Below are 26,015 nucleotides of genomic sequence, written 5' to 3'. Positions count from 1 at the left end.
AGTGGAACAAATTCAACAAGAGAAACTGAGGGAGGCCCCCCACTTCCATCAGAATATTGCATATCCTCGTGGTTAGGACCCTTCTCCAGAGGGGTGTGGCAGACTCCTGTTTAAATCCTTTCTAGCCCTCAGGCAGAGGGAAGAACTGAATCTGCTTCTCCCAAATCCGAGGTGAGTAGTATGTCTTCTGGACCAACTGTTATAAGACTGGTACCTCCTCCTCGGGCAATATTTTGAATGAGGCCCTAGCTGGTAGCTGTGCTCCGAGCACGTTAATTGGATTGGGCCGCAGGGGTGAGTTACGGTTTCCCACACCTATTTTGGGAGGATTTGAGGATCCCTCTGGGGCACCTAGAATGGTGTGTTGTGCACATGTCCAGGGGCAGAAACTTAGTGGGATTTTTCTGTGAAAATTTAGACACAAAATGAGTTTAGGCATCTAGAGATTATGTGGCAGCTGAGTGGGGTTTTTGTGGATTGCAATGGTCCCTAAATCTGGTATTTGGATGCCTAAGTCTCCATGTGGATCTGTGCTTTACTTACCAAATATCCACTACAGGCACTATTCTATCATGTATGAAACCCTTCTCTAAGGCAAATGTAAAGTGTAACTTTGACTAGACATCGCTACACAGCATTGGCAACCCCACAAATTCAGGAATCATGAACCAGGCCCCAAACATCCTGAATATTTTAAAAAGAAATACATTTTTGATTCTTTTTATTTGACTTTTCATGTCTGAGCCTTTAAGGTGAACTAGACTCCTTATTTTGAAACTTTTAGCAGATTCCAGCAGCTTGAGAATCAATGGGAATACTCGCACTGTTTGTTTAAATTTATTTATTTATTTTTAGGATAGATGCTTTTGATTGCAAGCTGATCCTGCAACCTCCGATTATGTGTTGCCTCTCCCACAGAATCCATATAGCTAAAATAGCAGCTCCTTATTATAGCAATTAATGCTAGTTTAGACTTCCAGTAATATGTAATTCCTAATTTGTGTAACCAGTCGTCCCAACCTGTAAACAGAGAAGCATTTCCTTTACTCTTCTATTACTTCATTAGCCACATTGATGTTATTTTTTCTACAGAAGTGTTAATATTTCTAATTGGGTGTTTTACTTCCATAGCCTTTACTTTAGGCTAAATATTTTTTACGATACATAGTGGCGTTTTTCATTCTAGACAAAAAAAAAATACATTTTTGTACTGCCAAAATCAAAAATATTTAAAAAATTTAAATACTCCGTAACTGCTATGCATTGCCCCCAAAACAACCTAATTCTTTTGCTATCCCACAGTGTTAAAAATGTGTCTGTACGCTGATTCTGATCAATCAGGTTTATACTAGCATGTTTCCACAATACAAAACATTGATTAGTATTTTTGTATGATAGATATTAATAAATATATTAAAACTTCCTGGAACTTTCACAACCCCACAGCTCCTCTGTCATAAACAGATAGCTAAGGGTTAATGTCTCTTTCACCTGAAGCACCTGACCAGAGGACCAATCAGGAAACCAGATTTTTTCAACTTTGGGTGGAGGGAATTTTGTGTCTGAGGTCTTTGTTTTCTGTCTGCCTGCTCTCTCTGAGCTTTGGAGAAGTAGTTTCTGCTTTCTACTCTTCTGTTTCTAAGTGTAAGGACAAAGAGATCAGATAGTAAGTTATATGGTTTCTTTTCTTTGGTATTTGCATGAATATAAGTGCTGGAGTGCTTTGATTTGTATTCTTTTTGAATAAGGCTGTTTATTCATATTTCTTCTAAGCAATTGACCCTGTATTTTGTCACCTTAATACAGAGAGACCATTTGTATGTATTTTCTTTCTTTTTATATAAAGCTTTCTTTTTGAGACCTGTTGGAGTTTCTTTTCTGGGAAATTTCAGGGAAATTGACTCTGTACTCACCAGGGAATTGGTGGGAGGAAGAAATCAGGGGGAGATCTGTGTGTGTTGGATTTGCTAGCCTGATTTTGCATTTCCTCTGGGTGAAGAGGAAAGTGCTTTTGTTTCCAGGACTGGAAACGGAGAGGGGGAGTCACTCTGTTTGGATTCACAGAGCTTGTGTCTGTGTATCTCTCCAGGAGCACCTGGAGGGGGGAAGGGAAAAAGGATTATTTCCCTTTGTTGTGAGACTCAAGGGATTTGGGTCTTGGGGTCCCCAGGGAAGGTTTTTCAGAGGGACCAGAGTGCCCCAAAACACTCTAATTTTTTGGGTGGTGGCAGCAAGTACCAGGTCCAAGCTGGTAACTAAGCTTGGAGGTTTTCATGCTAACCCCCATATTTTGGACGCTAAGGTCCAAATCTGGGACTACAGTTATGATACCTCACCCTGGCGCTGTCCCCTCTGACAGCCCCTACACCACTGCAGAGATCCTGTTCCTTCACTTTGAAAATCTGGTGCTGCTGCTATTCTCTCATTCCAGGGGGAATTTGATCTCCCATACCTGTATCAACTCCTGCAAGTGCTGATGGGCGTTGGGACAACAGGTGAGCCAGTGCCAACACCACCTCTGGGCCTCGTAGACACACACGAACAGAGATGGGGTGAGGAGGGGCCCTTTGTGCAGATTGCCGCCCTCCTTCATGAGCAGTGAAATGTGCCCCCTGCTGTCATTTGCAGTCCTGAACCAGAATTATTTTAGCAAGGGATGGATTTTTCTACTAAAGCTGCAGTCAAGAAATTGCAGAAAAAAACTGAGCCTGACAGTATGGAACCATTCTCCTACCACTGAGTGATATAGACAGGATGGGGCCAAAAATGGAAAATCCAATCTTTAAGGCCTACATGGGAAAGTTATTACAGTATAACTTTAGCTTTTTTTTGGCATAAACTGCCGCAAGTTCAGAAATAAGAGTTCTTTTTGATTTATCCAGTATCTTTTCCCACTTTAATTAATCCTCTTTGGAATTGGCATTACTCTATTCCACAATGAGTTTTAGTGGTATAAGGTACCAGGGCTGCCCTGGGGAGTAGGGTTGGGCAAGTGGGGCAGTTTGACTCAGGCCCTGGGTTCTGCAGGGACCCCCACAAGAATATAGTATTCTGTAGTATTGCAACTTTTTTATGGAAGGGGCCCCCGAAATTGCTTTGCCCAGGCCCCCTGAATCCTCTGGGCAGCCCTGTAAGGTACATGTGCACGTCCCTATTTTGGATTAACTATAACACTTCTGGCAGTCCTCCCACTGCTCCTTATAGAATCATAGAATATCAGGGTTGGAAGGGACCTCAGGAGGTCATCTAGTCCAAGCCCCTGCTCAAAGCAGGACCAATCCCCAACTAAATCATCCCAGCCAGGGCTTTGTCAACCTCTATGGAAGGAGATTCCACCACCTCCCTAGGCAACCCATTCCAGTGCTTCACTACCCTCCTAGTGAAAAAGTTTTTCCTAATATCCAACCTAAACCACTCCCATTGCAACTTGAGACCATTACTTCTTGTTCTGTCATCTGCCACCACTGAGAACAGCCGAGCTCTATCCTCTTTGGAACCCCCTTTCAGGTAGTTGAAAGCAGCTATCAAATCCTCCCTCATTCTTCTCTTCTGCAGACTAAACAAGCCCAGTTCCCTCAGCCTCTCCTCAGAAGTCATGTGCTCCAGCCCCCTAATCATTTTCATTGCCCTCCGCTGGACTCTTTCCAATTTTTTTCCACATCCTTGTAGTGTGGGGCCCAAAACTGGACACAGTACTCCAGATGAGGCCTCACCAATGTTGAATAGAGGGGAATGATCATGTCCCTTGATTTGCAGGCAATGCCCCTACTTATACAGCCCAAAATGCCATTAGCCTTCTTGGCAACAACAGCACACTATTGACTCATATCCAGCTTCTTGTCCACTGTAACCCCTATGTCATTTTCTGCAAAACTGCTGCCTAGCCATTTGGTCCCTAGTCTGTAGCAGTCCATGGGATTCTTCCAGACAAGTGCAGAGTCCTGCACTTAGGACTTGTTGAACCTCATCAGGTTTCTTTTTGCCCAAACCTCTAATTAGTCTAGGTCCCTCTGTATGCTATCCCTACCTTCCAGTGTATCTACGACTCCTCCCAGTTTAGTATCATCTGCAAACTTGCTGAGGGTTCAGTCCACACCATCCTCCAGATCATTAATGAAGATATTGAACAAAACTGGCCCCAGGACTGACCTTTGGGGCACTCCGTTTGATACCAGCTGCCAACTAGACATGGAGCCATTGATCACTAACCACTGAGACCAACGATCTAGCCAGATTTCTATCCACCTTATAGTCCATTCATCCAGTCCATACTACTTTAACTTGCTGGAAAGAATTCTGTGGGAGATCATATCAAAAGCTTTGCTAAAGCAAGGAATAACACATCCCTGCTATCCCACATTGCATTGCTTCACACCCATTTGAGTCTGCATGTTGAACTCTGTGTCCACTACTGGTCCAGGGTGATCTGCACCAGAGGACATCTCCCCATTTAAATGCTGGCTCATAGCTATGTGCATCCCTTTATGAGTCCTGCTTGTGGAGAGTTCACATAGGCAATCACATACCCATTGTAACAGCCATTTCCCCTGCTTCTGTGTAGTCCCATCTGGTGGTCCTGGATTGCCTTGCCTTCTGGGAAGAGAAGCACATTTTGTCCATGTGAATACGTGTCAGCAGAATGCCAGGATCTAGGAGCGCCTGGCAGAGCACATGCAGGAGAAGGGTCATTCCTAACACAGGGCTCAGTGTTACACCAAAGAAGTCTCCAGCCAGGCCTGCTGACAGCAATTCTGGGTCCCAGGGCAGCACAGTTAATGGGCTCCCATGCACACACAAGCCGTGCCCACGTGGACGCAATCGGTGCTGGTGCTCAGCAAGCTGCTGTCGATGCTGCTGGGTGTGCTCTTCTGGCACAGCCAGGACTTCCACATACCCACCCAGTAGGGTTGCCAACTGTCTAATTGTACAAACCCAAAGACCCTTGACCTGCCCTTTCCCTGAGCCCATGCCCCTGTCCCGCCCCTTCTCCGAGGCCCTGTCTCCTGCTCACTCCATCCCTCCTCTCTCCATTGCGCACTCTCCCCGACCAGGGGCAGGAGGTTGAAGTGTGGAAGGAAGTGTAGGGTGCAGGCTCTGGGAGGGAATTTGGGTGCAGAATGGGGGTGCAGGCTCTGGGAGGGAGTTTGGGTGTGGGATCTAGGTGTGGGCAGGAGTTTGGGGTGTAGGAGGTAGTCACGGGGTCAGCGCTTACCTCAGCTAGCTTCTGAAAATGTCTGGCACATGCCCTCTGGCAGCAGCTCCTAGGGGCGGGGCCCAGGGGGTCTCCACATGCCACTGCCAGCAGGTACCTCCCCCGCAGTTCCTGTTGGCTGCAGTTCCCAGCCAATGGGAACGCAGAGTCAGTGCTCAGGGTGGGGGCAACGTGCAGAGGACCCCTCCCCAGGGGCCATAGGGACGTGCCAGCTGCTACCAAGAGCAGCACGGAGCAAGGGCGGGCAGGAAGCCTGCCCTAGCCCTGCTGCGCTGCCGGCATCAGCCAGGGGAACCCGGGCCCCTGGGCAAGTGTCTCCTTTGGCCCCCCTAGCTCCCCCCCCCCCCCAATCAGCGGGCCTGTCTCCAGCAGTGCTACAAGAACACAAGGGACAAGAATTCAGGATACTGGGACCCCCTTTCACTCTCTCAAATGGCAGGCCCTGCCCACTCCACTCCTCCCACGTAGACAAAAACAAGTTTCCACCTACACCTTTCTGTGAGCCACCAGCATAGCCATGCATGCACTCACCACTTTGGGTATGTTCTGCCACATGCCCATTGGTTTGAAATGTGCCCTGTGTTGTGTTAAATGGATACAATTTTTAACATGTACAACTCCGCTGAAAAATTTCACTAAGGTACAGCTCCCCCCACAAAATTAATTATTAATAAAATCTTCACAGAGTCACTGAATTCATTTCCTTAGTTAAAGCACATGCATTTTCTACCACTACATCTGCCATCAAAGTAGGTGCACAACATATCCTTGACCCCGTGTCTCTGACCACGTGGGTCGCCTTGTAAAGACCCCCCGTCTGGCTGTTTATAAGATCCAGAAAGTCCCTCCACCTCCACTTCCCCATCATCTGCTCTCACAGATGTTGTGCAGAACACACCAAGCACTTATCACAAGAGAAAGGCATTGCTCAGCAGTCTCTAGCTTTGTCAGTAGGTTTCTCCTCCTTCCCTTCAGTCTTCCAAACGACAACTCTACTACAGTTCTGCAGCTACTTGGGGTATAGCTATATAGCACCTTTCTCATGTCCAAGTGTAGAGAAAAATGGTTCAATAGCAGGGATGCCGAGGGTAAGCTAAATATATTGAATAAGAGGTAATTTTCAAAGTAAAATTACCAAATAATTATCAAAATTCATAATAGGGAGAAAATTAAGGTAATCATGAATTACTTCCTTCTCATGTCAAGTTCAGGAAAATCAGACCAACAAATGGATTTATTTATTATGGTTATTAATCACACTGCACTCAGGAAGTAACCACATACAAATATACCAAGGATTCTTTTTTCTATACACTAAGGGATGTCCCAAAATAAACAATTGAAATTGACTTTAAATAAAGAAAACACATATTTAAGTAAGCAAAAATAAGAGAAGGAACCAACGAGCAATTGCATGAACAAGGATTATGTGAATGAGATTCACCAGATTAAAAAAAAAAGTAAATAAATTGGCTGATAAAATGTAGTAACTGTTAAAACAACCTCTTAACTAAACTTGAAATTCTAAAACAGAAAAAAAATTAAAACAAGTTTGGTTAACTATATAGAATGGACTAGTGTTATAAAACTGAGTATAAAACTGAAATATCTATGGGCATTTAACTCAATGATATTCACTTAATTAAAATTGACTAGTAGCTAAGCATTATTAACAGAATTCAACAAGTAGACAAATATTATCAGATAACCAAATATTAATTTAATGACATAACTAGATTAAAACTAATTCATTTGATATTAAACCTTTTAAACTAAAAACATATTTGAACAAAACTAGATAAATTGGCTAGGACAATCAAATTGAAAATAGTGTAAATTTAACAAAAGCTAGCAAAACAATGACAAAGAAGGTAACTTTGTGATGCTAATCATCATTCTGAAGGCAAATTCAAATGTATATAATTATTATAGCTCAAAATTCAGCATTGCTTAAGTACGTTCCTAGCTAGGAATGGTTGCAATGAAACATACAAAAGCTGGGGTACAAGAATCATAGGACTGGAAGGGACCTCGAGAGGTCTTCTAGTCCAGTTCCTTGCAACAGTGCAAACAGAGAGGATTAGCTCAGATTTTATGGAATTAACAGGCAATTTTATAAGTATGAAAGATCAGAAAGCAATTTGAGTAATCAAAGTTTTCAAATTAAAGTTAATCAGGCAGGTTTAGGGAGTGTTCTTAGAGAGCTGATAGGCAGATAGTGTACTGCAGGGGGAGATTTTGGTGTTTGAGTTAATAGGTAGAAGAGAGACAGATTGTTAAAGACAATTCCACAGAAAACCACTAACGTTCATATATAGAAAAAGAACTATCATAAAGTACCCTGCTTTTGGTATTTAAAGTAGACAAAGAAAATAGGAACTAGTTAAACTCATAAACCAAGACTGGAATGAGACTACTGTGTAGTGTGAGGTATTAAACACATTATATTACTCTGTAGTTAAAAATACACAACACAACTGAAATTAGCGTAAAAGTATTCTGAAGTTTAGAACACACACAAATAAAGATTGTAGTGAGATTTTGAAGTTAGAAAACAGCTTTCCTCACTCACACATACAGAGTAATGATACAAGGGTGAGAGACCAAAAGACTTGCAAGTAATTGTCACTCATACCTGTAAAAACAGAACAGTCACAGGGGTTAAGTGTAAAATACAGGACAGAGTAGAACAGTGAACAACAAAGTTACAAGTTCTCAGTAGCAGTTACAGTTAGGAACTGAGCTGAAAGAGAACAAAAAATAATCAGACAATGAATTTCCATAAAGATATGATAACACAATAAGAACAGTTGAACTTTAGTTATGTCCTCAACAAACCAAAAAGATTTGAAGGGTAGCTCTATTAAGCAGTAAACTAAATGAGGGGACATCACCATTGCACACACAAGGTGTGAAGAATAACTCTGGCAGCTACAGTGGAAAGCATGCGGTTTAATCAGCACCAGCTCAGTTTTAGTCTATGCCTACACTATGGACCTTACAGCGGCACAGCTGCACCTCTGTAAAGTCTCCTGTATAGACAGTCAATGCCAGCAGGAAAGAGCTTTCCTGCCAACATAATTAAACCACCCCCAATGAGCAGCGGTAACTACGTCAGCAGGACAGCATCTCCACTGACACAGTGCTGTCCACACCGGCATGTCTGTCGGTGAGACTTATGTCGGTCAGGGGTGTGTTTTTTTTACACTCCTGATCCACAAAATTTTTGCTGACAAAAGTGATAGTGTAGACAAAGCCTAAGGGTATGTCTACACTACGAGATTATTCCAATTTTACAGAAACCGGTATTTGGAAACAGATTATATGAAGTCCAGTGCACGCAGCCACACTAAGCATATTAATTCGGCAGTGTGCGTCCATGTACCGAGGCTAGCATCGATTTCCAGAGCATTGCACTGTGGATAGCTTGCCCATAGTTCCCGCAGTCTCCCCTGCCCATTGGAATTCTGGACTGAGATTGTGGCAGATTGCCAGCACTATAATGATGGGTCTCACACTTTCTCTTCTTGGGGGGGGGGGTTCAGGGCACCATTTCTTGCCCTTAAATTGGAATATTAATTGCCCCACTAGTGTCCTAGAGGAGGGGAGTGGAGAGGGAGGGACCTAGGCCCGCCTTCTACTCCAGGTCCCAGCCCAGGGGCCCTGAGGATAGTGGTGAACCACTTGAACTGACGGTTCCTTCCCCTGGGCTACTTCCCTCTTCTGCCCTTCAGCTTGTGGGGGGCTTTCTGCCCTCCCTCTGCACAAGCCAGGTGCCCCTTTACCTAGGGTCTAGGACTTCTTAGCTCACCATAGCACTTCTCCAAACTGTCCTCTGCTTCCCTTCAAACTGTCCTCTGCTCCAACACCAATCTTTTCTGCTCTTGCTCCCACACTGCCTGATTGAAGCAGAGGTTTTTATCATGTGACTGACTGCAGGTGCTCTAATTGGCTTCAGGTGCTCTAACTGGCATCAGGTGCTCTAATTAATCTATAGCAAACTTTCTTCCCCTTACAGGGAATAAGGCTCCCTTCTAACCCTCTCCTGCTGCCCTCTGGCCATGCTGTATCACAAGATCACAATGCATGATGGGGCAAAAACAGTGTCGCGAGTGATTCTGGGTAAATGTCGTCAGTCAATCCTTCCTCCGTGAAAGCAATGGCAGACAATCATTTTGCACCCTTTTTCCCCTGGATTGCCCTGGCAGACACCATAGCATGGCAACCATGGAGCCCGTTTAGCCTTTTTTCATTCTCACCGTATGTGTACTGGATGCTGCTGACAGACGCGATACTGCAGTGTTACACAGCAGCATTCACTTGCCTTTGCAAGGTAGCAGAGACAGTTACCAGCCCTATTGCACCATCTGCTGCTTTGGAAATTGGCAATGACAGATACCAGTCATATTGTACCATCTGCTGCTGCCAGGGTGCTCCTGGCTGGCCTCGCTGAGGTCGGCCGGGGGCACATGGACAAAAATGAGAATGACTCCCCAGGTCATTCCCTTCTTTACGTTTTGTCTAAAAGTAGAGTCAGTCCTGCCTAGAATATGGGGCAAGCCTACTAAAGAACCAGAGAGCACAGCCACTCCGGGTCAGAGCCCCAGATATTCTGCAGAAATGATGGGCTGCATGCCATTCTAGGGGGTGCCCCTGCAACAACCCCACCCATTGCTTCCCTCCTCCCCACCCCTCCTGGGCTACCGTGGCAGTTATCTCCCCATTTGTGTGATGAAGTAATAAGAATGCAGGAATTGAGATAAAATGAGGGGGAGGCAGCCTCCAGCTGCTATGATATTCCAGGCAGGACTGAATCTCCAGGAGACAAAACTTAAAGAAGCGAATGACCGGGAGTCATTCCCATTTTTGCCCAGGCACCCCCGGCCGACCTCACCGAGGCCAGCCAGGAGCACTCACGGGATGATGACGACGGTTACCAGTCCTATTGCACCGTCTGCCATCAGGGAGAGGAGAGGAGGGGATGCTACTGTTTAGCGCTGCAACACCCCATATACCAGCAGCATCCAGTAGACATACGGTGACATTGAAAAAAGACGAGAAACAATTTTTTTCCCTTTTCTTTAATGCCATGACGACATATACCTTGAACCACCCGCAACAATGTTTTTGACCCTTCAGGCTTTGGGAGCTCAGCCAAGAATGCAAATGGGTTTCGGAGACTGCGGGAACTGTGGGATAGCTCGAGTCCTCAGTCCCCCCTCCCTCCATGAGCATCCATTTGATTCTTTGGCTTTCCATTACGCTTGTCACGCAGCACTATGTTGAGTCCCTGCTGTAGCCTCTGTCTATCATAGCCTTGGAGATTTTTTCAAATGCTTTGGCATTTTGTCTTTTGGAACGGAGCTCTTATAGAACAGATTTGTCTCCTCATACGGCGATCAGATCCAGTATCTCCCGTACGGTCCATGTTGGAGCTCTTTTTGGATTCTGGGACTGCATGGTCACCCGTGCTGATCGGCGCTCCACGCTGGGCAAACAGGAAATGAAATTCAAAAGTTCGTGGGGCTTTTCCTGTCTACCTGGCCAGTGCATCCAAGTTCAGATTGCTGTCCAGAGCGGTCACAATGGTGCACTGTGGGATAGCGCCCGGAGGCCAATACCTTCAAATTGCAGTCACACTAACCTTATCCGACAAGGCAATACCGATTTCAGCGCTACTCCCCTCGTCGGGGAGGATTACAGATACCGGTACAGATATCGATATAAAGGGCTTCATTGTGTGGATGGGTGCAGGGTTAATTCAGTTTAACGCTGCTAAATTTGGTATAAATGCGTAGTGTAGACCAGGCCTTAGTTACCACGTTGTCATTTGCAAATTCTATTAGCCCAGTTATGCTCTTCGGAGTATTTCCCCCAGTCTTAAACTGCTTTAAGGCTTGATTTTTTTTTAATCACTACTGCTAGTGAAATTCTTTTCTTTTGCACCATTTGAAATTAGGAAATATTTTATAGTTGGATGTAAGTTACTAGGCGTTAATTGGAAAATGCCAAAATCATATATAAACCTAAGAGCCCAAGAGTCTGGTTGTATGGAAGAGAACTGAACTCCAATGGGTTCTGTTTTCTAGGAAAACATTAATTATTCTCTCCAAGGCCAAATTCTGACTTCCTTTGAAGCACAGAAATTCCCTATAGAATTTTAGCAATAAGAATTGAAATCTTTCTGCACGTTAAGTAGGCGGAATTTCTCATCCTTTATTCCATTGTTCAGTGTGCAGTCTTCTTCATGGAAGAAATTAGGATGTCAACGTAAGGAGTCATTAGAGCAAAGGAACTGGAGACAGGGTTGTCACCTGACAGGTGGGTGTCCTCACCACAAGACTATTGAGTTAGTCTCTCTCTCTCTCTCTCTCTCTCTCTCTCTCTGGCCCAATGACTACGTATTTATATACAGTGGAATTGTTTTACTGGGATAGACTGAGTGAGTCCCACAGCCAGACTAGCTCTGTGGCTAGGGTACTCCTCTGAGAATTGGCAGATCCATGTTCAAATTCTTTTACCTCATCAGGTGGAGGGGGGACTTGAACTAAGAGTCTTCCACATCTCTGCTAAAGGTTACGAAGAAGGTTGTCTTTCTCCTCCTCAATCTCCTGTTGTTTTGTGCTGAGTTACATGGCCTCTGCACATGCCTAACAGAACATGCCCCATCATGAACTGCAAGACCAAAGAGGAGCCTATCTCTGAGAGAGAGATGGGGCTTAGACCACACCACTTTCATTGGCATGTCCCATTGGCTAGCTTTAGTGGCTCCCCACCTGCTGGCCTTTATGAATCACAATCTAAACTGCCTATCTCACCCCATTCATTCTCTGTGGAGTCTAGGCTGCTAACTCAGGCTTTGTGGATCCCAGTGTCATTCCTGTGATTTTCTAGGTGCCTAAAAGTTAGGCACTGCAATCCTCAGTGTCACAGCACCTCAGTCCCTTGAAGCATACAGGTCTAAAACACTATCAAGTATAAATTAGAAGTCGCATTCTATAAGATGAAGCTGGTTCTAAGTCAGGTGTAGTCAATAGGTCAACTATGGGCCAAATCTGGACCACCAGAAACTTTTGAATGGGCCCCAAAATCTTTTTATTTACTTATGATTATCATTATAGTTGTTTTTTATTATTATTATTTTCTCTGAAGCCTGAACCTTGACTATACCTTGACCAAGAAATTTGGGCCTTGACAAAAATAATTGACTACCCCTGTGATAACATCAAAAGTAAAACTGGGAGATGAAGGAGGATGTTCACAGTTTCTTGAGAAGTCATAATCAAATGCTATTACAATGTGCAAATCTTGTCTCAGCCTCTTGCTCTGAATGGCTCTGTCCCAGGAAGATAATTTCATTTTCTGCTTTAATAAACATTTCATGTCCTAGTCACATGGCCACTCCAGCCTGGCCTGACTCTAAGATTCATGGGAATTGGAAAAGGTGTCCTTCACTTGGCCCAGTCCTAGCCAGGACATATCTAGGGTGTGTGTCCTACGTGGGTTCTCTTATGAGTACTGAGGTTTGAGCTGTGCCGAAAGTCTTTCCCACAGTCAGTGCACTTATAGGGTTTCTCACCACTGTGAAGTCTCTTATGTGACAGAAGGTGTGAGCTGCTTCTAAAGCTTTTCCCACACTCATTGCATGTGTAAGGTCTCTCACCTGTGTGGGATCTCTGGTGATTAGAAAGGGCTGAATTGTTATAGAAACTTTTCCCACAGTGAAGACACTTGTAGGGTCTCTCTCCACTGTGGATTCTTTGATGTTCAGAAAGGGCTGAGCTTGCACGGAAACTTTTTCCGCATTCGGAGCACTTAAAGGGTTTCTCCCCTGTGTGGATCCTCTGGTGAGTAGTAAGAGTTGATCTGCGAGTGAAGCTTTTCCCACATTCATGGCAGTTATATGGTTTCTCTCCTGTGTGGGTTGTATGATGTGATCGAAGGTGCGAGAGGCAACTAAAGCATTTCCCACACTCATTGCATTTGTAGGGTCTCTCCCCTGTATGGGTTCTCTGATGATCATTGAGTTCTACACTGTAACTGAAGCTTTTCCCACAGTCCGGGCAGCTATAGGGTTTCTCTCCTGTGTGAATTCTCTGATGCTTAATAAGGGATGAACTCTGACTGAAGCTTTTCCCACACTCATTGCATTGGTAGGGTCTCTCCCCTGTATGGGTTCTCTGATGTGATAGAAGGTTTGAGCTCTGAATGAAGCTTTTCCCGCAAGTAGGGCATTCATAGGGTTTCTCCCCCGTGTGGGTTCTCTGATGTGATAGAAGATTTGAGCTCACACGGAAGCTTTTCCCACACTCACTGCATTCATAAGGTTTCTCTCCTGTGTGGATTCTTTGATGCTGAATAAGGGTTGAGCTCCGACTGAAGCTCTTCCCACAGTCAAGGCAGTTATAGGTCTTCTTTTGTTCGTGGACTGTACGATGTGTAATTAAGGCTGAGCTCTGTTTGAATCTTTTCCCACAGTCCAGGCACGTGTAGGGTCTCTCTCCTGTATGGGTTCTCTGGTGTCTAGTAAGTTGTGATCTGCACCGGAAACTTTTCCTACAGTCACTGCATGTATAAGGTGTCTTACCAGTGGGGATTCTCTGTTGAACCATGTCTTTGTTTTCCTTGACCCATATTTTCTGGTCAGAGGATTTACATTGACTCTGCCTCAGCTGGTTTTCTTGCATGCAAAAGTCAGTGCAGGCCAGAGGGGCAGCATCTCCATGTTCAGGAATCTGGGAAGCCTCCCCTTCAGATCTTCCTGATGTCCTGTGTGGTTCCAATTGCTCAGGATGTTCCTGATTCTCCTCCTTGTTCTCACTCACCATCCTATCACCTGCTGTGACAAAGAGAATCCAGACACAAGTCATTCCCTGTGCCCAGGGGGGCGGGGGGGAGGAAGGGAACCTCAGAAAGGGGAACAGTAAAGGGCAGAACAAATCAAAATAACTGCGGAGGAGACTGAAATAGCAGCAAACCCTTCCCCAGAGGAGAGAGAGGAGGGGACTATCCTTCAAATACAGGTGAAGGCAGGGGCTGAAGGGTCAGACAGGCTTGATGAAAATGCCTAAGGGACATCTGCCATGAGGATACAATAATGGGTTTCTGAATCAGTGTAGCTGATTCCTCACCTGCGTAGGCATCTCTCAGGATCTCCCATTCCTGGAGATTGGGGACCCACAGTTTTTCCTCTTGTTCCAGCCACGAGGTCACACTGGGTTTGGAAACTGGAAATCCTGCATTGGGGGGGCAAGGAAATAAGTGCTGATCTTGTTCATTAAGATGAGTGCTGTTACTACTTCCAGATCCAGGAGCTGAATAAGCAACCCAGAAAGGCTCCTTCCTCTCCCATTGTCCTTGTTCTGCTGATCTCAAGTCATACCTTCCCTAGATGCAAGAGAGGTTCCATCCTAACAAATTCAACTATCGCAGCCCCATAATCTCTCAGGTGCCCAGTCAAGCAAATCTCTTAAATTTAGTGCTTGAGTTCCATTGACTTTCATGAAATTAAGCACCTGTATAGGTGCTTCGTGACTAGTGATGGTTTGTTGAATTGACCAGAGACAAGACTGACTGGCTTTCCAAGTAATGTACAGATCTGCAAACATATATTTTTAGATGTACAGGCTAGACAGGAATATTATGAATATCTAGTCTGACTTCCTGTGTCAAACACAGGCCAGAGAACCTCACCCAAAGATTACTCCATCAATCCCATATCTTGTGGTTGAGCTAGACTATATTGATGATGATGATGAAAGAATGAAGACTCTACCACACTCATATGTAATATACTCCATTGACTATGACTGGCCTGAATTCCCCCACCTTCAGCTTCTACTCATTGAATCACATTCTGACTTTGGCTGCTAGATTAAGGAGCCCTCTGGTATTAGAAATCTTCTCTTCATGTAGGCACCTATGTCTTCAAAACATCTCTTAATCTTCCTCTGGATGAACTTAATAGACTGAGCTCTGTAAGTCTCTGAAGTCTTGTCTATACAAGGGCTTAAGTTGATGTAAGTTACATTGCTCAGGGGTGTGAAAAACCCAGCCTGCTGAGCAACGTAACTTACAATCGACCTAACACAGTGTCTATGCTCTCCTGTTGACATAGCTTCCACCTCTCATTGAGGAGAACTAATTATGTCAATGGGAGAGCATCGATAGCAGGGGTACTGATTTAGCACAGTAGTGAAGCAAAGCTCTTACTCAAAAGCAGATTTTCGAGACCTCAGCCCATTCTTGTGGGACCACAGAGGTTAAAACTGTGAATTCCAAAGGGGCCAGACAACTCAGTTAGCAGGGGCTAGATGTCTTACTCCCTTGGGTAACTTTGAAAGTCACAGCCTCAGAGACTTACAAGAGCTTCAAGTGTGTAGTAGTGCATGAAACTGAACCTAAGTTTTCTGATTCCAAGTGCAGTGCCTGAAACTCAAGACCCCTCCTCACATTTTTCTACTCTAGTGATGTTCCAAAAATAGTACTCCCAGATATTAAATTACTGGTACTTCATAAGCCCTCACTCAGCACAGAGCCCTATGACGCTCACTGAGAGAAATCATAATTTCACAGAAATCAACCCCAACCAGGAACAGACACCAGGAACAACAGCCTCTTTGCAAGAATTCAGCACACTGGCAGAAGAAAGAAGCATGAACAGAAACTGGCCACAGCCCCATGACACCGGTCCCTGCCCTTCTTGACTAGTAGAAGAGTGAAGAACATCTTGGTACCTCCTGCTAAAACAACTGGCTGAGACAGAATGTGGGCAAGATGCAAATGAAGCTCATTTGAAATCTGGCTGCTTAGGTAAAGTGAGTCATGACTTGAGAAACTTGTCCAGCTCTGGGGTCACAAAGTGCTCAGAGGCCCAAGAGAACAGATGTAACCTCAGGAAAGGGAAGAGAGAGTGAGTTTGTCTCACTTGAAAACCTTGGTTATGGAAGGATAGCACCATTGTTGTATCCCTGACTCTGCTGTCCTGTGTGAGGGCATGTGGAAGTAACAGTCTTTCACACACAGGAGCTGGGGACTATACAGACTGAGCGGGGTGGGGGAAATCATTGAAGAACCCTGCACAGAAGACAACCCAGCTACTTCTCAGCCCCCCTCCCCCAGCTTCTAATACCAGAGAGGACAGGAATCCTTACCCAGAGAGGTCACAGTCTCATAATTCTCCTCCATCACATCCCTGTAGAGGGCTCTCTGATCCGGGCCCAGCAGAGCCCATTCCTCCTTGGAGAAATACACAGCCACCTCCTCAAAGGTCACTGGCTCCACTGCAGCCATTTCCCTTCCCTGTCTTTCCATGGATTGGATGACCTGGAGCAAAAAGTGGATGTTATTCTGCAATCTGTCAGGGCAAGAATAGACTCATAGATTTTAAGGTCAAAAGGGACCATTATGATCTTCTAGTCTGACCTGCACAACGCAGGCCACAGAATCTCACCCAGCCACTCCTGTAACAAACCCCTGACCTATGTCTGAGCTATCGAAGTCCTCAGCTTGTGGTTTAAAGACTTCAAGTGCAGGGAATTCTCCAGCAAGTGTGACTGGGGAGGTTTCAGAAGGGATTTAGTCCATTTCAAACTCTGATTTCCCCTAGACTTTCTCTACCATTCTAGGGGAATGCTAAATTAGTGACCTAAATTTGGATTTAGGTGTCTAAATTATGCTCCTGTATTTAAAGATCCCATCCTTCATCACTTTATTTATAACAAACCCACCTCCTCCTCCAGGGGACCATTCAGAAGTTTAATATTAAACATGTGAGTGTTTGTGGAATGAGATCCTAAAATTTATAGAGTTTAAGGCCGGACAGGACCACTGGATCATCTAGTTCGATTTTCTGTATGTCAGAGATCATGAATTGTTACCCAGTTAACCTTGCATCTCCCCAAAGACCTATGTTTGGCCAAAACATATTTTCTAGAAGTTACCCAGTGTTGATTTGAAGATATCAAGAGAATCTACCACTTCTTTGGTAATTTGTTTCAGTGGTTAATCACCTTCACTATTAAACTTTATGCTTAATTTCTAATTGGATTTATCTGGCTTCAGAGTCCAGATACCAACTTATGTTAGGCCTTTATCCACTAGAGTAAAAAGCCTTTTATTACCACTATTTTCTGTCCCTGAAGGTACTCAGAGACAGTGTTATCAAATCACTTGTCTAGTCCAAATTCTTAAAGCACTAGAACTGTTTAAAAAGAAACAATCCTTTTTGTAACGGTAAAATTGTAACTTGCTCTTGTTCCCATTCCCTCTTCATTAACAGGCCAATTGGCTTCTCATCAAACTTTCCAAAATAAATTCACAGAGGGTAGAAGAAACTGTAAAGATAAACATAGCAATTGCCAGACTACAGGAGAGGCCAGACGCATCTAGTTACTGTGAGGATGTTATAAGCAACTGAGGAGGCTCCTTTAGTCTGACACTGTGCAGCCAACACTGTCAGTGTCACTCTGTGCTCCAGCTATAATGCTTAAAGGATCCACTTTGAGAGATTTCCCCTGACACTGTTCCCAGGGCAGCGCATTCCCCCCGCAGCGCGGGGACCAGGCAGAGGCAGGAACTGGCTTTTCCTCTCCCTGCCCCTCACCTTGTCCCAGAAAAGTCTCCGGCTGCCCCTGCCAGTCTCTCCCTCGTCTCCCCCCTGCACCCTTCCCTCGGGCTGGGAGACTCGGTACCTGGCCCGGCCCGGGCCGTTCGCTCTCCCGGAGCTGGCTCGGCTCCTGCAGGCGCTCAGGGGAGCAGAGGGGGTGGGGGTCAGGGACGCAGCAGCTCTGGGACTCGCAGACCCCCGCCCCCCGGGAGCAGAGCTGGGGCGAGGAGGGGCCGCTGGTGCAGAGTCACTTTCCTGCCCGGCCCCAGCCCTTCCCCCGGGTCTCGCCCCTCACCTGCAGGCTCCGGCTCAGGGGCTGGTGTCGGCAGAGCCCGGGGCTGCCCCAGGGCTGGTTCCAGCCCCCGGAGAGAGTCCCCCCGGCTGGGCACAGAGGGGCGCTAGGGAAGGGCTCTCCCCGCACACACCCCGCTGGGGCGCAACAGCGGCGCAGCCCGGGCTCCCGGCTCACAATGGAGGCAGCGGGGGGACTCTCGCAGCTGCAGCGTCTGACCCAGGAAGTTCAACCCTCATCTGCCGAGCAGAAGTAACAGCCGCTGCCCTCCTCTCACTCTGCTTTTGCTACCACCAGGCTCTGCTTCCTGCAAAAGAGACGTAAAGAGGGGAGCCAAGGGGCAAATTGGAGGGGTGCAGAGTGGGCAGGGGAAGGCGAAGGTCAGATATAAGAAACCAGAGGCAGGGTGCAGGAGCTGGGGCTTAGGAAGCGGGAGACGCTCTCAGCAGCACCCTGTGTCTCTATATGGTTTGATGGTTAGTGCGCAGTGCAGCCCCCTGCCTGGACAAGGCAGTTCGTCTCTCTTGGACATACTGAGCTGCCAAAAGGGGACTGGATTAAGGATTCAGAGTCAGTCAAATATTTTTTACAGACACACACACACACAAACTGTGTTTTGTGTCTATGTATGTTTAAATGAATTCTGTCAGCCGACATAGACGAAAGCTGCAGATCCATGCAGCCTTTACAAATTTGACTTATCTGCTCTTGCTATTGCCTGAGCTGGACGGGCCCTCTCTCCTGTAATCTACAGTAAATGTTTTTTCACCATTTTTAGTTATTTGTTTTTATAAGTTATTTTATGCCTTTTATTGTTCTTAGCACTCCATCATTTCACTTGATTAACACTGTCCAGATGAGTGTCATTTTGCCACCTTAGTTTTTATAATAAATCATCATAAACAATGTTATTAATATTAATAGTAATATTAATGTTAATTAATATTAACTGATGGTGGTAGATCAAGCAGTCACATCTCACGATATTTTAATGTAAACCTGCCTGTATTTTAATTAATTTGTAATGTACAATTTATAAATATAAAATTCCTTCATAGCACATGCTTATTCTTCATCTTCTAAACTGACTATCAAAACGTCTTCCATTTTCTTTGATGCACCAATGAGGGCTGCCTTTTTCAGCTGTTATTTTGCCTCTGTATCCAGCACCCTTGTGCTTTATTTTTTTTCATGTCACCAATTGTGTGTAGAACTAATTTCTCAAATATTCCATATTTTATATGAAATCCATCTGAAAGGAAAATTTAGACTCTAATTATTATTAAAGGTTGATTTACAGAATTTAAAACTTCAATAATTCCAAAGTAATGATTAATGCACCAACAAATTAAGAATTTTTAAAAATAAATGCATTTTCAATTCTTTCATAGAGTCACAGAATATCAGGGTTGGAAGGGACCTCAGGAGGTCATCTAGTCTAACCCCTTGCTCAAAGTAGGGCCAATCCCCATCTAAATCATCCCAGCCAGGGCTTTATCAAGCCTGACCTTAAAAATCTCTAAGGAAGGAGATTCCACCACCTCCCTAGATAACCCATTCCAGTGCTTCACCACCCTCCCAGTGAAAAAGTTTTTCCTACTATCCAGCCTAAACTTTCCCCACTGCAACTTGAGACCATTACTCCTTGTTCTGTCATCTGCTACCACCAGGGCCGGTGCACCTTGCGTCACCCTCTCACCCAGCTAACCCAGCCCTCCCCACCTGGGGAGCCCACCACCCCCGCTGCCTGGGGAGCCCCCCCTCCCACAGCAGCTACCCCCCCCAAAGCTAACCGCACCTGGGGAGACCTCCCCCCAAACGGACGCTAACCCCGCCCGGGGAGCCCGCCTCCATGGCAGCTAACCCCGCCTGGCGAGCCCCCCTGTGGCAGCTAACCCAGCCTGGGGAGACTCCCCCTCCCGCAGAATCTAACCCCTGCTGGAGAGACCCCCCGTCTGCGGCAGCTAACCCTGCCTGGGGAGACCCCGCCGCGGCAGCTAACCCCGCCTGGGGAGCCCTCCTCAGCTCACCTCGGCTCCGCCTCCTCCACGGATCATGCCAGCGTCACTCTAATTCTCCTCCCCTCCCAGGCTTGTGGTGCCGATTGGAGGTGACTTAGAGCGGGGGCTGTGTGCTCAGCAAAGAAGGCAGAGTGGAGGTGAGCTGGGGTGGGGAGTGGTTCCCCTGTGCGCCCCCCCATTACTGCGGGCAGCCCTCCCCGCGCCCCTCCACCCCAGCTCACCTCCACTCCACCTCCTCGCCTGAGCGGGCTTTTAGGCGCCTCCAACCACTAGGCACCCTAGGCGGCCGCCAAGTTTGCATAAGTGGTTGCACCGGCCCTGGTTACCATTGAGAACAGTCTAGATCAGAAGTTCTTAAACAGGGGGTCAGGACCCCTCAGGAGGTTGCAAGGTTATTACATGGGGGGTCGTGAGCTGTCAGCCTCAACCCCAAACCCCGCTTTGCCTCCAGCATTTATAGTGATGTTAAATATATTTTAATTTATAGGTGGGGGGCATACTCAGGGGCTTGCTATGTGAAAGGGGTCATCAGTACAAAAGTTTGAGAACTACTGGTCTAGATCCATCCTCTATGGAACCCTCTTTCAGGTAGTTGAAAGCAGCTATCAAATCCTCCCTCATTCTTCTCTTCTGCAGACTAAATAATCCCAGTTCCCTCAGCATCTCCTCATAAATCATGTGCTCCTGCCCCCTAATCATTTTTGTTGCCCTCTGCTGGACTTTCCAATTTTTCCACATCCTTCTTGTAGTGTGGGGCCCAAAACTGGACACAGTACTCCAGGTGAGGCCTCGCCAATGCTGAATAGAGGGGAATGATCACGTCCCTCGATCTGTTGGCAATGCTCCTACTTATACAGCCCAAAATGCTGTTAGCCTTCTTCGTAACAAGGGCACACTGTTGACTCATATCCAGCTTCTCGTCCACTGTAACCCCTAGGTCCTTTTCTGCACATCTGCTGCCTAGCCACTCGGTCCCTAGTTTGTAGCAATGCATGGGATTCTTCCATCCTAAGTGCAGGACTTTGCACTTGTCCTTGTTGAACTTCATCAGATTTCTTTTGCCCCAATCCTCTAATTTTTCAGGTCCCTCTGTATCCTATCCCTACCCTTCAGCATATCTACCACTCTCCCACTTTAGTGTCATCTGCAAACTTGCTGAGGATGCAATCCACGCCATCCTTCAAATCGTTAATGAAGATATTGAACACAACTGGTCTCAGGACCGACCCTTGGGGCACTCCGCTGCCAACTAGACATGGAGTCATTGATCACTACCTGTTGAGCCCGATGATCTAGCCAGCTTTCTATCCACCCTATCTAGCCCGTGCTTCTTTAATTTGCTGGCAAGAATACTGAGGGAGACCGTATCAAAAGCTTTGCTAAAGTCAAGGAATAACATGTCCACTGCTTTCCCCTCATCCACAGAGCCAGTTATCTCATCATAGAAGGCAAGTAAGTTAGTCAGGCATGATTTGCCCTTCGTGAATCCATGCTGACTGCTCCTGATCACTTTCCTCTCCTCAAAGTGCTTCAAAATTGATTCCTTAAGTACTTGCTCCATGATATTTTCAGGGACTGAAGTGAGGCTGACTGGCCTGTAGTTCCCTGGATCCTCCTTTCCTTCCTCCTTTATCTTTGCCTTTTTGTTTCTGGGCCTTTGGGATTTACTAGCTTCATATTTTCAAGGCTTTTTCCACAAAGGCTAGATTTTCTTTCCTTTAATGAAACCTCTGATTCTCATCTCAGTGCAGCAGCTTGTGTTTCAGAAAATCTCCAAATATTTCCATACTCAAGATAAAATGACATGAGTCAGCAATACTGCAGGTTTATTTAGGCTATTACAAAATAGTGTTAGTCTGTCAAATTCTGCATTCTTATTTCTGACAAGTTTACATTTCTGTTTTCCCAAAATCATTTAAAAAATTTTTAAAATTAAATATCCTGTCCTCCTTTGCATTGATCTCAGAAAACTAATTTTGCTGCTCTATCACAGCATTTAAAAACATGCATATAATGATTCTAATTAATCAATTAGGTTTAAATTAGCACATTTCTATGCAGGGCCGGCTCCAGGTACCAATGCAGGAAGCAGGTGCTTGGGGCGGCCAATGGAAAGGGGCGGCACGTCCGAGTCTTCAGCAGCAATTTGGTGGCTGGTCCCTCGCTCTCTCTTGGAGGGAAAGACCTGCCGCCGAATTGCTGCCAAATATTGAAGCAGCGCAGTAGAGCTGCTGCCCAAGTGCCACCAATCGCGGCTTTATCTTTTTTTTTTTTTGGCTTCGCTGCTTCGAGTGCCAAAAAAGCTGGAGCCAGCCCTGTTTCTATGACACAGAACATTGGCAATTGCTGTTTTTTTCTGTGACTGATATCAGTTATTTCCTTGACTTCAGTAGTCGTTGCAATGTTCACTCCCATGTAGTTATGGATTAAAATAAACCAGATTGTAATAGAAGACTTGCTGTCTGGGGGTTTCTCTTCACTGTAGAATAAACGCAGTTTATGGGCCTGGTATAGACAGCCAGAAAGTGCACCTTTGATAAGAGAGGTAGAGTCTAGGAGGATAAGGGAAGTAAGATATGGCATGGGTGCCCACATCTGCACTGTGGGGCGGGGGGGAAGGAATCATAATTGTAATGGATAACCTGTGAGAACCGTATCAGTGAGCTGTACTGATTTGCCTGTCTGATTCAGTGTGTTCGATTTCCTCATTGCCAGTTTTATTATAATTTATGGTGTTGATCTGAGACTTTATTAAAAGTTTTGTTATGAAATTCCTTCCTCTCTAGTGTGTGCTAAGCACTCACACACCAAACGATTGAGCAGCACAAATCGTTTATTACAAGTTAGCAGCTCGTTCCTCCCAGCTATCACAATGTGAACTCCTGCCCCCCAACCCCCATCCAAGTATGTCAGTTATAAAAGAATGGAACTGCCCATGACCAAATCACAAATGGACACATCTGTCCATGCACACTTCCACCCATGAATTGCATGGAGTGGTTCATTCCCCACCCGGAATTGCTCATTGACAGCAGGATAATGGTAGTGAAGAGGAGAAGCAAGTGGACCAGGCTCTACTGGGAGGGGGAAGAGGGTAGCATCAGAGCTGGAATTTGCTGCTGCCTACTGGCCATCAGGCCAAACAACAGCTCCATCAGTTAGCTCCCTAGTCTGTTGTTGTTCTTCCCACTGCAGCCATCAGACTTGCTGTCTCACTGAGTGGTCATGAGCAACGTGGGACTGGACTATTACACTGGAAGAACTGGACACGCTTTGGGACTGGAGAAATAGAAATGAGATGAAATGTAATAGTACAATGTGAAAGGTCACTATGGTCTAATTGCAAGAATTTCTGCCATAACCTGGGGGATCATCAGTTGGAAACAGCAGAGGAGGAGAGAGACTGGGGTGTCTTAGTTGATAACAGTATAACTGTGAGTTACCCACATGGTGTGGCCATGAAAAAGGCAAATACAATGCTGGGATGCATCAGGCAAGGTATTTCCAGTAGAGATAGGGAAGTATTAATGACATTGTACAAGACACTGTAAGACCTGCTCTGAAACACTGTGTACAATTCTGGTCACCTATGTTCAAGAAAGATGAATTCAAAGTGGGACAGGTGCAGAGAAGAGCTGGTAGAGAAATGAAGACTGTCTCACAAAAGTAGACTGAAAAGGCTTGGCTTGTTTAGCCTAGGGAAACAAAGGCTGAGAGGGGACCGGAATTCTCTGTACAAATACATCACTGGGATGAACAACAGGGACAGGAAAGAGGTATTTGAGCTGAAAGATGTTGGCAGAAGAAAAAATGGGGATAAACTGGCCATGTACAAATTTAGTCTGGAAATGAGAAGGTTTCTATCCATCAGATGAGTGAGGATCTGTAAGAACCTTCAGATGGGAGCAGTGGAGAAAACAACCTAACTAGCTTGAAGTTGGGGCTTGAACTGGATGATACGACAGGACTGCCTGAAATAGCAGGGGACTGGACTTGATGTCCCAGGAGGTCCCTTCCTATGTCTAATGTTCGCTTATGACCTTCCAAGTGTTCTGGACTCAATACTAACACAGCTGCTACAGCGGATTTAATATCTAGGTTGCCCTTGAAAATACTTTATTGCTAGTGTCAGTGTGAGAAAAAGCACCCAGCAATATATATATGCTTGTACTGCCTGTAATCCTGGGCAGTACTCTGTTTGTCCTAATACTCCCTGCTGTGAATACCATGGTCCTGTGTACCCCACGCCACAATACCTCACTATTTGCATGTTTAATTTTTTCTCCCACTTAGAACCTATCATGGTTAGCACAGTGTGGGTAAGGGGTGGGAAAGAGGAAGGGGCACTAGGGCCAATGGAACTTCTGCAGAGCCTGACCCAGAGCGGACATCATATTTAGTTAGATTGGTCAAAAGCAGGCAAAGTCTTGACTACTTTTGTACCATAGCAATTAAGTTCTGTGATCTTAAAGGCTCCTTTCTCTCACTCAGAGTGCTGTGTTTATCAGCTGCTGTTTCTACAGTGTCATTGACTTGATTCTTATGCTTTCTGCTTAACGTGGTACATTTTGCTGGTAAAGACTTAGTCACCAAGTACAATCCCTGCAACACAGTTGTCTTAGTCGGTGTTTCTTTACTTTGGGATTGTTCAAAAAGGCAGAAAAGTATTTGTCTCCATGGTTGCTTTAAAATTTCTGTGGAATACAGCAGACCTCTGTCATTCTTTGTCAAAAACTTTTCATATAAGTATCCAAAGTACCCTTCACTAACATTTCATAAAAAGAAAAGTGTGAGGGGGGTGGAAAGCAACCGATTAACCCTGTGATGTCATATTAAAGTAAAAACTAATAGCAGCAAATTTAGCAAACTAAGAAGAAGTAGAAGAAGTGGGCAACATAGTTAGCTCTGCTCAAAGAATAGTGATCCCTGGATTAAAACAGTTGGGAACCCTTACCCCAATTTTTATCCTAGCTCTGGGAGGAAAGTGAGGGTTGTGATCTGCACTTGCAAACCCTGAATTTGTTCCCCCAGTGCAGAGGTGAAAGTAAGCCGGTCCGGTCCAGTCCAGCCTACTGTCAAGAGCCAGTGCGCCGTGCTGGACTGCACCAGCTTCCACAGCGGGGACTGAAAGGGCTCTGGGCTGCCCGCGGCTGCGAGCAGCCCAGAGCCCTTTGAATCCCGGCTGCAGCTGGGATTTAAAGAGCTCAGAGCTCCCCACCGCTGCGGGTAGCCCAGAGCCCTTTAAATCCTGGCCTGGCTGAGATTTAAAGGGCTCAGAGCTGCAGGCAGCCCAGAGCCCTTTGAATACCCGCCACGGCTCTGGCGGCCAGGCAGGGGCCAGGATTTAAAGGACTCAAAGCTCCCCGTGGCTGCAGGCAGCCCAGAGCCCTTTAAATCCCAGCCTGGCTGAGATTTAAAGGGCTCAGAGCTCCCCGCAGCTGTGGGCAGCCCAGAGCCCTTTGAATCCTGGCCGCGGCTCTGGCGGCTGGGCTGGGACCAGGATTTAAAGGACTCGGGTCTCCCCTCAGGGGAAGGAGCTCTGGGCCCTTTGAATCCCTGCCTCAGCCCCGCAAAGCTTGGGGTCCCCCCCGGGCAGCCGGAGCCCCGGGCCCTTTAATTTGCCCCTGAGCCCCGAGGGGCGCCCAGCCACCTCTTCAGCTGGGAGCCCCTGGTTGATTTAAAGGCCCTGAGTCTCCCATCCACAGCTGGTGCCCCAGGGCCTTTAAATCTTGAGAGGCCACGCCTCTTCCAGATGAGGCCACGCCTCTTCTGGATGAGGCCACGCCCCTTCAGGACTCTGGCAGTACCGATAAGTCCTGTAAGTTACTTTCACACCTGGCCCCAGTGTCTGTTGCTTTTGTTTGCATGCCAAATGGATTGCAG

The 26,015-nt window shown here is 46.0% G+C and overlaps 1 protein-coding gene and 1 pseudogene across 2 annotated transcripts in view; one reads left to right on the top strand and one right to left on the bottom strand.

The window, feature by feature from the left end:
• LOC127032168 (zinc finger protein 420-like) overlaps positions 1-18,455 on the bottom strand; it is a 200,860-nt pseudogene extending 182,405 nt beyond the window's left edge.
• The window catches only part of LOC127032449 (zinc finger protein OZF-like), a 98,090-nt gene that overhangs the window by 41,067 nt on the left and 31,008 nt on the right, over positions 1-26,015 (top strand). The window lies entirely within an intron of this gene.

Source organism: Gopherus flavomarginatus, chromosome 12 (assembly GCF_025201925.1).
Source record: "Gopherus flavomarginatus isolate rGopFla2 chromosome 12, rGopFla2.mat.asm, whole genome shotgun sequence".
Taxonomy (NCBI): domain Eukaryota; kingdom Metazoa; phylum Chordata; order Testudines; family Testudinidae; genus Gopherus; species Gopherus flavomarginatus.
This window is presented reverse-complemented; position numbering and strand designations above follow the sequence as displayed.